Raw genomic sequence first — 10,902 nt, 5'->3', positions numbered from 1 at the left:
GAGATATAAATAAATATAATAATAATAATGTTCTATGAAAGTGTTTTCATTGTGCCAGTTTGGCAGGTTTAGCCTTCTGGAGAGGCTGAACGATCAATGGGGAAAAGCAGATATTTCATCACATATCCCTTCTCCAGTCCCAAGGAACTTAGGGTGGCACACATCACCCTCACCCTCCCCTTTTATGCTCACCACAACCCTATGAGATAGGCTAGGCTGAGAGATCAGGACTTGCATGAGATCACCTTGTGAACTTCGTGGCTACAGATTTGAACCTCAGTCTGCACAGTCCTGGTCCAATACATAACCACTTCAGGGATGGGGAAAACCAGTGGAGCTCGGGGATTTGTTGAACTACAATTCCCATCATCCCTGACCATTGACCGTGCTGGTGGGGGCTGATGGGAGTTGGAGGGCCACAGGTTAGCCACTCCTGCAGTGCACCACTGGTATTGTTGACTATTTTAAGAAGGGTTGACAGGGTGGAAGATGCAATCTTTAGTTCTTCAGAGTTTGGAAGAAGCATCGGCTTTTCAGCTCTTAAGAGTAGAAAAATGGAGACTACACCAGACATCTATGATAAGACGTCTGTAGCAGCCATTCTTCTAGACCCAGCCAACGTGACCAATGGTTAGGGGTGATGGGAGTTGTAGTCCAACGCCTTCTAGAGGGCCAAAGTTTCACCACCTTGCTCTAAAGAGAAGTTATAATGACAAGACTGGCAAGTGCACCCCTTTTTATATGTCACTTTTATATGCAGTCATCAGCAGACTGGGAGAATTCATTACGACCCATCAGAATGCGGCTTGACGGAGGAAGGACATGATCTAACTTCCATACTCTCTGCAAAGAGATCCCTTAGGAGCTATAGGGTTTAATAAAGCCTTTTCCTTTCATCAGCTGAAGAGTTCCTGAGGGTATAACCCAGCACACTGGGACTTGGGTTGCATTTGATTACATAAAAGAACAGTGTTCTTCATAGTGACTTGCTTAAATTGAAATGGGCATGACTGCATTCCAAGAAAGCTTGGTTCTAGTTGGTTTGATGCTAATTATTACCATTTGATTTAGTGTCGAGATCAGCTAGTTCTGATAATTTCCTGCCAAACTGAAACTAAAACTGAATTGAACTGTTGTATGTGCCACTGAATTATTGTGGAACAATAGAGTGACTGTTTTCCTTGGTTCTACCTACACTGTTTTAACTTTCATGTGAGATAATTTTTCAGCTTTCCTGCACTGTTTTTCAGTAAGGACAGCCCCCTTTTTTTACTATTCGGGTTGAATTAATAAAATTGTGCAAAATTTAATTGTGGGATGGGGAGGTTGTGGAGAGACCACTGTATTGCCAGTCAAATAGGATCATGCTAAGCATACAAGCATCTTGCTACAATTCCACCTTCGTTTGTATTTTCTAAAGTTTCCATTAGGGTGATTATTTGAGATTAATTAGCAAAATTGTGCAAGATACATTTAAGAAAAAAGATTAACATCCGGCCCCAAATTTCTTTAAAACAAGTACAAGGAACTGAAATACAAATATACTGTTGTGAGTTTGGGTGAATCCTTCCAATTCCTATACAGTATCCAGCTGGGATTTAAATTGCTGGATTAGCCAGGCAAGATTCTTGCTAATGGCCCAAGTATGGGTTGTTAAGGTAACAAAGGAATTGGCTCTGGCAGAGGACAAATGGGTGGGTCCCCCTCTTTAAAATGTCTTTTAGTTAATAATAATAATAATAATAATAATAATAATAATAATAATAATAATAATAATAATTTATACCCCACCCTCCCCAGCCAAGACCAGGCTGGGGGGGGGCTAACATCAGGTATAAAAGCAATTGATGAAAATACAACTTAAAAACAGGATTAAAATAAAACTTTAAATGCAGCCTCATTTCAGTGGAAGGCCTAGGGTTGCCAGACTCAATAGAGGACAGGACTTCTATGCCTTTAATTGCCCTGCTCTCTTTTGAGTCTGGAAACCTTAAAGAGAAACCAGCAGACCCTTTGTTTAATTTCCAAGCAAAGGGTCTGTTGGTGTCTCTTTAAGGTTTCCAGACTCAAAAGAGAGCAGGGAAATTAAAGGCACAGAAGTCCTGTCCTCCATTGAGTCTGGCAACCTTGGAAGCCCAGAATCAAAACTGTTTGGGGGGGGGGAGAAAATGCCAAGGCCAACTATCCAGACTGGTCCTCTGTGGGCCAGAAGAAAAGCCAGGGAAGTCCCCAAATAGGGGTTCCATCACAGAAGGAAAAGGAAAGAAGGGGACTAGGGGATCAGGCTGTTTGCAAGCCGAAGGCCAGGTGGAACAACTCTACAGAGTTGAGGTGTGGAAGCAAAGTTGCAGGCTGGGCAGCTGAGAGACAGAGCTGTGCCTGATCCTTGCTTGAATCCAAGGTTGTGGCTATGGGAGAAGCAAATCCTTTTGGGTTGTGAATGTTGTGAGTCCCTTCATCGTAGGCTCAGGTTGTATATATGTGTAAATGAACCATACATCATAAAGACACTGCAGCATCTGCTGTCCCTCATTCCAAGGAAACCAAAACCTGGAAAAGCACGATTGGCCTGGCTTTAGAAACAATTCTCTCTTTGCAACAAAGAATAGATAGCAGATGCCTGGGTAGAGCACATAAATAAAGGCTTTCCTGTTTTGATGGACAGAAATCAGAGAAATACAAGAGTGGGTGAAAACAAAGATGCTATTAATTTTAACTTCAGTAAAGATGATAGGCCTCTGATTTGATGTAATTTAGCCTATTATAGGGTTTTAAAGTGTATATATGCATATTACAACATTTGTAATCTAGGTGATGTAATAATGTTTGTATATAAAGGGGTGAACATTAATAGCCCATAACAGAAATGCTACATATGTAACAAATGATCTCAGAAGAGATTAAGCATATTTGGATTTGGTTGATTCTAGGAAAATATGGAATGAGAACAAGAAATGTGGGTGTAGGAAGACATGAATATTCAATAACCATTTTGCACAATCCCCTTGGGCAATGTTTATGCCTTTTAGTGTTGAGAAATATTTAGTGACAGAAATATTTATGGGAGCTGAATTCTGGCATGCATGCAGGCATGTGTATCCATGGAAACTGTACAACAAATTCCTACCATAGCTACTTATTCAAAACCATAATCAGATTTCCCATACCAATCACAGCTCAACAGTAGATCTGAATTTCATCAACCTGCAGTCATTCTACAGATAATCTGATTAACATAATTTTTAAATGGAAAAAAAATGTTAGTTTTTTTAAAAAAAACATTCTGGAATCTAAGGTTGTACCCAACAGACACAGCAATCCTATTTCTGGACTGCCACCAGCAGAGCTCTGCAGAATATCTGCAGCCTGGGCACTCAATGGTGGTGGCAGAAGCTGAAGGTAGGGCAGACAGATTAGGCAACATCTGGAAGGTCATTGGTTCTCCACTCCACTCCACTCACCTATCAGCTGGATCATCCATGCAGAAGGTACCTTCTTTCTGGTACCATTTTCTACTGTTTCTTATGGACATGATTTTTAATTTCCCTTATTTTATCTCTAACATTCCCATACATGCCTACAGTGAACTTGCTAAATCCAGAAAGGTGAAGTATAGACTACTTGATTTTCACATTACAAAAATGTTGTCACATTACAAAAATGTTGTTGCACATTCTTTTTCCTGTGAATAATTTCACAATTCCAATATGCTAGTGGTTAGGAAATATTTGGAAAATCCTTATTCTGAATCCTGAATATTCCTTACACATTGTTTCTGGGTAAATCACATCAACATCTGGATAGGTTTTTGAGGCTAAGCTTTCAAATTAACCTCACATTGTCTGTCACTGATTAAATTAAAACACAGGCAAATAGTTGTTGTTTTAGCTGAAGCTTAACAAGGCAAAGATCCGTTTATAGAAACTGTTTATGCATGCACATTTACTTGCAGGATCAAGGGTTTCCTTACTAGGAAAAAAAAGAAAAGGGGGGCAGGGATAAGGAAATTACCGTACATATGAAGAGGGGAGAGAGACAGCATAAGAGAAATGATATACCTGTAATACCATGAATGAATTAAAAGGAAATGTAATAACAAGACCTACCTTTCAATCCTTTTCTTGATTATTAAGTATCATATTTCTCTTGTATTTAGGTTTTATCATCAAGGTATTTTGCCAATCAGTTATGCATTACAGTTTTGGTATTACACTGTTTTGCTATTGTAGATAATATCATTGCTTTTGTGCCCTGCTACCGGTATGTACAGTAACCTGTCTTCATTTCTGTCTTGCGGAGATTTCTGATCAGCAGGGTCCTCCTTATCATTAGGCAGAGTGAGTCAACCACTTTAGGTGGCAGATGCTAAGAAATGGTGATGCCTTCCTTCTCATGTTCCTTCTCATGTTCCTTCTCATTCCTCGCCCAGCCATTTGCCTCTGCTGAAGTTGAAGAGCTATGTGTGCCATGCAGCCTGTCCCACAAACCCCTGAATTAGCTGGGTGCCCCAGGTCCAGACAAGATATTCCCTTTGCTAATGTTGAAGAAGTAATCCACTGCCAGTCCGGTTTCTGGCCATTTCTCTTCTTTCATAGTCATATACAGTAAAAGTCGGACTATGAATTTTTCTTATCACAGAAAGGATCTGCTTCAGCGACAGCCTATTCTGTGGCATCAAGTGGGATACCAAACGGAAGAAGTTCCCCAACCCCATTGAGGGCTCTCCTGAACAAGGTAGGATGGTTTGTGTGCAGGGAGTGGCTCCTGGTGGAGGAGGAAATCAACAAAAAGCAGACTTCTATTCCAAGACAGGTGAACTTATGTAACTTTCAGTTACTTCTTTCCATGAGCATGATATACAGGTATATCATTAATTTATCTTAGGATTTAGCCCTATGTGAAGAGACCTGTTTCATCTGGTTAGGTCAGTTCTCCAAAGCTCATACAGTGGTACCTTGGTTTAAGAACAGCTTAGTTTATGAACAACTTGAATTAAGAATGCTGCAAACCCGGAAGTAGGTGTTTTGGTTTGTGAACTTTGCCTTGGAAGCAAAACATGTTCCACTTCCTGTTGAGTGTAAATTGAGTCCCCTGCTGCTATGGGAAAGCACGCCTTGGTTTAAGAACACTTTGGTTTAAGAACGGACTTCCAGAATGGATTAAGTTCGTAAACCAAGATACCACTGTATTAGCAAGCCACTCATGGGAAAGCCAGCTGCAATATTGTTGACTGTGTGGGACACTTTCTGTCCCCAAACCTCTAGACTGGAGTTTTGAATCAGTCACAGAATCAATGGCCCTTATCCAGAAAAAATAAATAAATCTGATTATCCTGTCGTTTCCAGACAGGTAGCAAATAACATATTGATGTTTCAGCATGCTTCATTAGAACGAATATTTCATCATTATAATGCAAAGAGAATGCTTTTGTAATGGATCCAGCACTAAAAGCTTCAGTTTTCTTAAACCTGATTATTTTTATCCACTTGTTTTCTACAGACCCACAGCTTTGTCTTGCATCCCCAGGAACCATGATGATAACTCAAGGATGTGGCCAGTCAATCATTCAATTACTTTATTTGAATCCATGAAATAGAAATGTAGCACTGCCAGAGTGATACGGTGTGAAATATATAAAAAAATGATTCAATATAAAACACAGTGAACAGACACCAAAACTTCACACACAGAACCTGAATTTTGGTTGATTGATGATACTAGCAAAATAAACATACGGAGTAGTGGGAATTACTTGCTGGCCAATTTAAAACCCAACCTTCTCCAGTTGATAAAATGGTAATCACACCAGCTGTTTATAAAAGGATAATTAATACGTTTGAAAATTTGCTCTTTGATTACTTTTTAAAACATTTATGTCATTAACAAAAATTCTTCACTTTATAACAAGATTAGAATCACCCTGTGGAATGCCCTTCCATCAGACATCAAAGAGATAAACAATTCTGCCTGACATCAAAGAGATAAACAAATTCTGCCTGACTTCATGTTTTATTTACAGATCAATTGTTCTCATTCTTATTGCTTAATGGTCTTTTAACGCTTACAAAAATCATTTTATTTTGTGTCTGTGTATGTCAAATATTTTAAATGGAGTACAATAAATATTGGTTAATGCAAGGCTGTCTGTAAGAAAGTTGCATCTACTCCTAAGTATGTTTAAACTCCCCTGAAGACACTTTGAATGCAACTGATAGGATAAGAAGGAAGGAATGGTGGCCTTTTGGTAGTTATAAGAGCCAAAGACTAGATACAGTCTGTTAGAGAAGACATTTGCAGATAATGGGGGTTGATTTTGAAAATATTGAGATACTGGAGCAAGTGTCCTCTCATTGTATCACAGTGTGGTATGGGACAGCCATGGACAGCCATGGACAGAAAGTCTTTACAGAGAGTGGTGAACACAGCTCATGATATCATGGGCTGTCCCCTGAGCCTGCTAGATGACATCACAAGGGATCATTGCCTTAGGAGAGCAATAAAAATTCTCAGGGACGATTCACACCCCGGCCAGCACCTCTTTAATCTTCTACCCTCGGGCAGGAGATATAGAAGTATAATCAGTCGTACCAACAGGGTAAAAAACAGTTTCTATCTGCGGGCTGTTAGGCTGCTGAATGGAAAATAATATAGCGCAACTGACTTCCGGGGTTGGTGCGTTGTGCGACAAGCTCACAGAGTACAATGAGATTGAGTGTTTGTGGTGGTGGGGGGGAGGGAGGCTCGATTAATTTCATTGTACACAGGTTGTACATTGACAATAAAAAAGGTAAAGGGACCCCTGACCCATTAGGTCCAGGCGCGGACTCTGGGGTTGCGACGCTCATCTCACTTTACTGGCCGAGGGAGCCGGCATACAGCTTCTGGGTTATGTGGCCAGCATGACTAAGCTGCTTCTGGCGAACAAGAGCAGCTCACAGAAATGCCGTTTACCTTTGACGTGCTTTTGAACTGCTAGGTGGGCAGGAACATTGACAATAAAGGTATTATTATTATTATTATTATTATTATTATTAACATCAGAGGATGTAACAGCACTGGGATTTAAGAGAAAGGGCATGATCTAGCCAAAGTGAAGGTCTTTTATGTCAATGGAGGTGGGAATGTCTCAGTGTGCAAATCTTATTTGTAAATAAATACTGCCTGGTGTCTTTGTGCACCTCTGGCTGATGATAGAAGATAAATGGAAATAAAATAATGCACTGTATGTAGACAAAAAGTAGGTGGTGAGACTTTCCTCCTTAGCACTGATCTGAAATTGCCCCTTGCAGTCCATTCTGCTCACAGGTGTCTGTGTGGAAGGGGAGGGATATTTTGGTGATTTGGAGGGGTGGTGCAGAGAGCGAAAAGCCACCAGAACCAGTAGCAGATGGCATGATGGGGCAATGCCACCCAATTGACTTCCAGGAGGTAGAGAGGGAGGTGGCAGCAAGGCTGGCATGAGGCAGTGCTGTTTGCCATGAGCCAAGATTCTCTAGGCAGGAAACAAATCAGCAAAATTGGCTATTGCTGATAAGACAACTCCGGGCTGTTTTCAGGAATCAAATTATTAACTTTTTATGAACTTTTTACTAAGATAAAGAACTTTACTGACTATTTGAATATACAACTGTACACAATGAAGAAACTATTGCCTGTGGAAATGGGAGTCAGGGACAAACTAGTGTAACAATAATTATTTTCATATCTTTTTTTAAAAATAGCAGCTATGCCCCCCCCACCCCAAATCTGGATTGGGACTGCACCATGGAGGAGGGGGCATAACCCTTTGCCCTGTGCAGTGTTCTCAGAGATAAATGGCCCTGAATATAAAAGAAATTGAAAGAATATTAGTGATCTGCGTAGCTGACAACTATATTACAGTCGTACCTCGGGTTACAACCACCTCGGTTTGCGAACAGTTCGGGTTACGAACTGCGCAAACCCGGAAGTGTTTTCACCGCGCGCGCCCATCGAGGTATTACTGTAGTTACTTATAAATAACTCCGGATCGCAGTTCGTAACCCGAGGTATTACTGTAGTTACTTATAAATAATGCAATGGTAAAACATAATAGGACACGTGCACAGGGGCAGTAACCCTGTGATTTGTATTTTTTTTAAAAATAGAATCTTTAAAAGATGTTTGAACATATTTCTTTTGACTGCTATGATGTCAACCGCTATGATGCCAAAAAGGGATCATCCCTCCAAAAAGGCAAATCATCCCTCCAGTGGTCTGCACTCTGAAGCCTTAATGAGTGCCTGCATTTGCAGAAAATCCCATAATATCCACAGATGGGCTTTCTTGTGTGCACAGGAAGGTAGAGAGGCTGCCAACAGTGCACCTGGCTCTTTTTACTTTTAAACCAATCAGTGCTTAAGTTACCCTGCACAGAACTGCAATTCCCAGCACCCTTAACAAACTACAGTTCCCAGAATTCTTTGGGAGAAGCCTTGTTCCGGATCGCAGTTCGTAACCCGAGGTATTACTGTAGTTACTTATAAATAATGCAATGGTAAAACATAATAGGACACGTGCACAGGGGCAGTAACCCTGTGATTTGTATTTTTTTTAAAAATAGAATCTTTAAAAGATGTTTGAACATATTTCTTTTGACTGCTATGATGTCAACCGCTATGATGCCAAAAAGGGATCATCCCTCCAAAAAGGCAAATCATCCCTCCAGTGGTCTGCACTCTGAAGCCTTAATGAGTGCCTGCATTTGCAGAAAATCCCATAATATCCACAGATGGGCTTTCTTGTGTGCACAGGAAGGTAGAGAGGCTGCCAACAGTGCACCTGGCTCTTTTTACTTTTAAACCAATCAGTGCTTAAGTTACCCTGCACAGAACTGCAATTCCCAGCACCCTTAACAAACTACAGTTCCCAGAATTCTTTGGGAGAAGCCTTGTTCCGGATCGCAGTTCGTAACCCGAGGTATTACTGTAGTTACTTATAAATAATGCAATGGTAAAACATAATAGGACACGTGCACAGGGGCAGTAACCCTGTGATTTGTATTTTTTTTAAAAATAGAATCTTTAAAAGATGTTTGAACATATTTCTTTTGACTGCTATGATGTCAACCGCTATGATGCCAAAAAGGGATCATCCCTCCAAAAAGGCAAATCATCCCTCCAGTGGTCTGCACTCTGAAGCCTTAATGAGTGCCTGCATTTGCAGAAAATCCCATAATATCCACAGATGGGCTTTCTTGTGTGCACAGGAAGGTAGAGAGGCTGCCAACAGTGCACCTGGCTCTTTTTACTTTTAAACCAATCAGTGCTTAAGTTACCCTGCACAGAACTGCAATTCCCAGCACCCTTAACAAACTACAGTTCCCAGAATTCTTTGGGAGAAGCCTTGTTCCGGATCGCAGTTCGTAACCCGAGGTATTACTGTAGTTACTTATAAATAATGCAATGGTAAAACATAATAGGACACGTGCACAGGGGCAGTAACCCTGTGATTTGTATTTTTTTAAAAAATAGAATCTTTAAAAGATGTTTGAACATATTTCTTTTGACTGCTATGATGTCAACCGCTATGATGCCAAAAAGGGATTCGTACCATTCATAAAATAATGCTGTTGTTGTTATTGTTGTAAAAACAAAAAACAAAAAACTGATTTCCCGCATAGCTCCTTCACTGTCATACCATGATGCCAAACAATCCAGCTATCTACCCTTGGTGTATATTATGTCATCCTGAAAATGCATTTCTTGTACTTCTGTATTGGAATGTGCTGCCCTCTGGTTAAAAAGCCTCTTTCTCTTGAACCTGTTACCCCATGTTTGGAGATTCTGTGTCTGCCTCCTTCCCTGAAGGGTTTAGGAGCTCTTGTACTGGCAACCAGAAGCCTTCTATAATGCACACACTTATAGACTCTTGAGAATGATTCAGATAAACATGGCACATGAGATCCCAAGAGGAAAGTTTACATCAGAAGTGGTTTTAGGGTAGCGCGGCCGGTTCGGCTGCACTGTGTGGTGATGCTGCAGGGGGCGCCACCGCAATGATGTAGAAGAGAGTGCAAGAGGCATGAGGAGAGCGCTGAATTTTAGCATCGCACAGGGCGCTGATGAAATTTGAGAGCCCAAAGTCTGGCACTGCTTGCATATATGTTAGTCCTAGAAGTGATGGAAGTCAGTGGTGCCAAAATTAAGCTTCTCCCAGGTAAAGCAAAAATATTTGTGTTCTAAAGAGTCAGACCAAGCAAAAGAATGCAGCTAGCCATGCAGGAAGGAGCAGGCAAATGGGAAAGGAAGGGTGTAGCAGTAGGAAGACACCACAGAAACCGAAAACCACATCAATCTACCCGGGGAACAGCTATAAAATGTGCTGTGCTGACTGCTGTTTTAACTTTTATTATTATTAAAAAAACCAGTCTTTAGTAATTAATGAAAAACGAATTGTGTTCAAAAAATAATCAAAGAGGAGATTGAAAATGTTGGTGAAATTCTCACGGGTGATGTGTGCCTAACTTACTTTCAAAGTTGACAAGGAGTTTTGGGGGGCATCCTTAGTTTTATTCTGCAAATCATCCCTCCAGTGGTCTGCACTCTGAAGCCTTAATGAGTGCCTGCATTTGCAGAAAATCCCATAATATCCACAGATGGGCTTTCTTGTGTGCACAGGAAGGTAGAGAGGCTGCCAACAGTGCACCTGGCTCTTTTTACTTTTAAACCAATCAGTGCTTAAGTTACCCTGCACAGAACTGCAATTCCCAGCACCCTTAACAAACTACAGTTCCCAGAATTATTTGGGGGAAGCCTTGTGCTTTCCATGTATGGTGTGGAAGTGACACTCAGTGGGTTATCTTCATAGCCAAGTGTTTGCTGTGGAAGCAGCAAGCAAGGGAAATGATCCTCAATCCTGAAGTTACTGATTTAAGACTTGTGA

Source organism: Zootoca vivipara, chromosome 8, assembly GCF_965207765.1.
Source record: "Zootoca vivipara chromosome 8, rZooViv2.hap1.1, whole genome shotgun sequence".
Taxonomy (NCBI): domain Eukaryota; kingdom Metazoa; phylum Chordata; class Lepidosauria; order Squamata; family Lacertidae; genus Zootoca; species Zootoca vivipara.
The sequence above is the reverse complement of the archived record's forward strand: the minus strand, read 5'-3'. Positions refer to the sequence as shown.